Source organism: Amphibalanus amphitrite, unplaced genomic scaffold, assembly GCF_019059575.1.
Source record: "Amphibalanus amphitrite isolate SeventyFive unplaced genomic scaffold, NRLGWU_Aamphi_draft 001972F_arrow, whole genome shotgun sequence".
Lineage (NCBI taxonomy): Eukaryota > Metazoa > Arthropoda > Thecostraca > Balanomorpha > Balanidae > Amphibalanus > Amphibalanus amphitrite.
The window spans coordinates 75,567-80,736 of NW_024883465.1; the positions used below are offsets into that span (position 1 = coordinate 75,567).

Below are 5,170 nucleotides of genomic sequence, written 5' to 3' on the forward strand. Positions count from 1 at the left end.
TGTAAGGTGGATCCAGGAGTGATTAGATCAAATAGCTCTAAAGGAACTTCATAGATGTTTTTCGAATATTTAGTCCGAACCTTTTGAATGGAAGCATTCACAAGGACAGTTGCCAAGCTTGTTGCGGTGACCTTGGCCTCCACCCTCCGATCGCGCAATTTCGGTTCTATGGCAGAATTTGGAGTCCAAACAAAGTTTAACGTAAGCACAAAGCCGTGCACGGCCGGTCCCTTCACTGACTTCGTCTGGCTACGGCCTGCCACCAACCGCAACCATACCTGTCAGGAGGCCCATAAACGTCAAGCGCCCGTCGGATCCCGGACTTGTTACAACCGGGAACGCGTGCTCTCACCACGGGGAGTCCAACGCTCTACCGACTTAGCTATGGGACCGGCACCGTGTAAGATGAAACCGACCGGCATAGATGCATGATGAAAGTTAAAACCGGAAACGGCTAGAAAGTCACACTGTTTTGAGGCGCATGTTTCACAAAGAACTTCAGTGAATTGAATATATATATATATATATATATATATATATATATATATATATATATATATATATATATATATATATATATATATATATATATACTTAATTTTTAATTGCATCAGTCGCGATACTTCATGGATAGAGCGATCGAGTTTTATTGCCGAATGGTCGACTCGGACCTGATCAGTGGCGTCCCAAATCTAATCTCATCAATCGTTGTTGCGTGCCTAAAATTGTCGTCTAAACACACAGCATTTCAACTCCATTAAAAAATATGCGATATTTTCAGCTCGTAAGCAATTTTCGCGCCGAACTATGACTAACTTTTGCCATAAATTATCCGAGGAAAATCGGTTGTAAAACAACGCATAGTATCATAATCAGAACCTGTCCAGGCGCCAATCAAACGGCCGGGTCACGATAAATGGATCAATTTACGCAGCCCATTGTGTTTCGACGCAGGTAAATTGGCTAACGAAGTTCAATGGCACGGAACTATGCCTTATTAGTGACGTTCCGGATACGGTACGCAATATGCAGCCTTGTCGCTGATTCATCAAGTGACACTTGACATCAGGCTCCGCGGATAAAACTATAAATACTGAGCTAACATCCACTGCCCTATCCTCCAATCTATGCGCCAAATGGTGAATGTTAATTGTTGAATGTTATACCTAATTTCGACGTCACTATTGTTCGTTACCTTCCACATAGGGCCCGGTCCGCGGGTGTTCCCGTATCCGGAGACTCTTCTGTTCATCTCCGAGCAGGTCCCGTACCGTCTCTTTGTACACTTCTATGCAGCTGTGGAGGGGAACAGGTGCATCAGACAACGTGAACCAAGATTACTTTACCAATAACGACGTAACGATATTATCTCCATGTGTTCTGACTTATCCATAACATTCACGCATGTTTCGTAAAAAGCTAAGCATGATTCGGGTATATTTGCATCGACAATAATCAGTGCAAATAAATAGTGTCTTTCTGTTGTATTGATGAGTTGCATCGTGCTACCGTCGATAATTCATAGTTCTGTGGACAGATGGCAGTAGTTGTTTCGCGCCTGAACAGTAGGCTGTGCCGCACGACACCCGCACACGGCAGACCACAATTCAAGGCGTAGCGTCTTCCCGGACCGTGATGCGCTTACTGGATGAAATCTACGATAGCATATGAAACTGGCCGATTATGTGATAATTCTAACTAAATGTTTGGTCAGCAAGCTATGCTCAGCGTCTACGTCGTCTCACTTTTACATCGGCGCATTTTATGACCGATACACGAATTACACGAACGGTAATTAGGTACGGATTTAACAAACTTCCTCTGTCGTTTTTCATGTAGAACACCAGTTTACGGCACAAAACAAATGCCAGTGCGTCGCTTCTGCCAGTCTCCTGAATGAACACCCGGACAATATGAGCCGTGGCGTGCGAGGTCGGATCTGATTACCCCAACGACCCCAATAAGACGGCAATCGATGGCCGCACTACTGCGTGTTCATGACCTTGTGTCAGTTCTTTGTTGTCACATATACATATAGTTACGCCTCTGATGTGCAATCGGCTGTAACTAACCGTAGTCTCGTGATATGATTTGTAATAAGACTGATGATGGCGAATGGCTCGCATATATCTGTAACATGTTCAGCAATTCATGAAGGTTCCCTACCTGAGAGAAATGGAAGCGTCGTCTGCTACCGCTGGCAGTCGGTCCAGGAGTTCTTCACAGAGTCGCGGCATCATGCCGGGACAGTCCTGAAATGGTTTAAAAATATTGATTTTTCATCATGAGAAGGAGATAAATTTGGGAATGCGACCAATTGACCAATTGAGACCAATCATTTTGGTAGTTCTGTAATTTCGCAGCCACATTTGTGTATATCGGTTCTGAAACTCCATTTAGATTGTTTTAAGCAGCCTAGTTATAAAGCATCCGAGTTCGTAGCACATAAATAATGGCACATTAACTCCACTGCGACAAGATTAGTGATGTCAATTTCAGAAAACCTATGTCCAATGTCTGTCCAATGTCCAATACTTACGTCGACCGTCCGTCCAAAAATGTCCAAGCCAGCCATTTGTCCAAAGATGTCCGACATCTACGCAATAGTTTACACTCAACACCGTTATTTAATTTGCTTTTAATGTATCGTTACCAGCTCAAAAGTGGTAATCATATCGAAAGCTGAGCTTTCTAATAGCCAATCAATGTTAAATACGATTTCTTTATAAAAATGTTGAGGTGTAGCAAGCGATTGTCCAAAGTTGTCCAAAGCCTGCTGTCATTGTCCAACCGAATTCCGAATTGGACATTGGACAAAATCGGAATTCCGAAGATTCAAGTTCCGATTGACACCACTAGACAAGATATCAAATAGTTATCACTGACCGATCGTCACATATCAAGTGGGTACACGTGATAACTAGTTCAACTCGTATGTGGGCCTGTAACACGTCCACGTGCGACATGATTATTGCTTGACCTTGAACATGTCGATCACTGGAAATCATGCACTCCGAGTCATGTACTCAAGTTCGATTGACGTCGGCTCACGACTGGTGCACGGCCACGAGCCCACGCTTCCAGAGCTCAGGGCGCGTCCTATCGACTCGCTCAGCGATTCGTCCTACCGCGGTTCGGTGGCGGGACCCTCACCTTGACATCAGCGCCGACTTTACTACGGGCTGCCCTTCTGTGCGAGCCGCCGCGGCGATCGACCCGATCATTCATGGTAGATTGCCCGGGGCCGGCTCCTTCACCACAATGCCACCCGCCAGATAGTGATACGGGGTTAGCGAACTCCGATTACAAACCCAAAGAACGCCGAACGCGTCATCTCATCCATTCCTGTCTCCGGCTGAAAGGCTCTCCGATTTCGTCGTCCGCCGTCCCAGAGCGCGCGAACACCAACTGCCGGCTCTTCAACGGTGACTAATCGATGAGCGGCAACTTTGCGGATAACTATCCACTAATCATGAGGCGGCGTCGGCGGCCGGCGGAGGCCTTTTGTGGCCTGCCGCCGGTGCCATGAACGGGCTGGCTCGGTTGACAGAGCAGCCCATGCCACGGCTCTATTGCGCGGCTCTGATTGGCGGGCCGCTCGGCCGACCCGGGAAACTAGGACGGCGACCTCAGGTCACTGGCAACGGCGCGGCCGTGGCGCCATAACTTGAGCCGGGGGCAGGCTCAGTGGTCCCCGGCAAACACTGAAACTTCCGAACAGGCGACTGAGTGACCGGTGTGGGTGGAGACAGACTTGAAACATGGTCTTTCCAGCGTGTAAATGCTGCAAACTAATACATCGCCATCGCCATAACCCTGCAGCTTTTAGTAACCAGATCATTCGCTGACGCCGGCCTATTGTTCACCGAATCAACATCTAAATTACACGCCTGTCTTTCCAGTGAAGTGATAATCATAAATATAAACTAGGTCAACGGGTGTTAATGTGTTTCAAATCATGCCAAAGCATAGCTATGGCCAACAACTTGTAGGTAGCATGGCTGACTCCGCTGACTGTGCCCAACATGCAACGTGAATCGTGATGTTGTCGTTCTTAACGTTCCGTATTTTCTCGGCAATTGAATGTTTTGAATTTTCCATTCATTTACAGATGGCACCATAGATGCGTATAATTGTTCTGTTATTTAGATGTTTGAACAGCACGAATGGAAAATGGTCAATGAGAAACGTTAGTGATGAAATAATTAGCAATAAAACGATAATTGGTTAATTGCATTATTCAAATGAAAAATGCAGCACAGTGAAATACCGCACCGGAATATTTAAGCTTTGGCAATCAATTTCTTTTTGAGAATTGCCTGAGTTGCACTTATCTCCCAGCGCACCGGTTGCACTGGGTTGTACTCGTATATTTGCCTGCTATAACGTGTAAGTACGTACCGGCCGCCCAAGTGATGAAAGTACGTACCGGCTGTCCGAGCATGGTGTGCGTTTTGCCGGAGCCCGACTGGCCGTACGCCAGCAGGCAGCAGTTGTAGCCGGCCAGGACATCCTCCAGAAGCGGTCGTCCCACGGCTGCATACACCTGGCGGTCAGGCACAAGGGCCGTGTCTCAGCACGTAGGCGATCTCAGTTAATGATGACGACTTCTCCACATATGGCTGCTCCTATCAATCCAAATGGGTAGATAGGTATCTCTTTGGAGCCTTGTATTTATGCATACCTATTTAGTCAAAAAAATAAAAAAGTAAAAATAACAACAATTAGGAGCAAGGACCAGAGTTTCTTGATATTCACACGGAATATCCCCAGCAAACAGGAAACGTTAGTACAACGTTGTCACAACGTCGTGTTTCGGTAAGTTACGAAATTACGTTTTAATTACGTTGTAGCAACGTTCTAAACGTTGTGAAGCCATGGTTTGGTCCGAAAGTTGTGGTAAAACGTTGTGACAACGTTTTTTGGTACGTTGCAGCAACCGCGCACTTGCAGCATTATATTTTGATAATGCATGGTGACATATAAGGCCATATATTGCATTTCCTTTGACTTTCAATGCACATTTTCAGTTTTCATCGTTAAATTTGACATGTTTTAACACTAGGACTGTTCACGTTGTCAGCTGGTGGTCGCCAACACGTTGTTAAAACGGTTTGTCACAACCTTGACATTATAGGTAGGTGTTTTTACAAGTAAATTCTGATACCTC

The 5,170-nt window shown here is 45.8% G+C and overlaps 1 long non-coding RNA gene across 1 annotated transcript; it reads right to left on the reverse strand.

Annotated features, from left to right (window-relative positions):
- Positions 1–1,195: 1,195 nt before the first annotated feature.
- LOC122375968 lies at positions 1,196–4,531 on the reverse strand. Its single transcript, XR_006255495.1, has 3 exons — positions 4,430–4,531; positions 2,167–2,252; positions 1,196–1,296 (listed from the first exon to the last, which is right to left on the reverse strand). It is a non-coding gene; the product is annotated as an uncharacterized LOC122375968 (long non-coding RNA).
- Between the last annotated feature and the right edge of the window lie 639 nt (positions 4,532–5,170).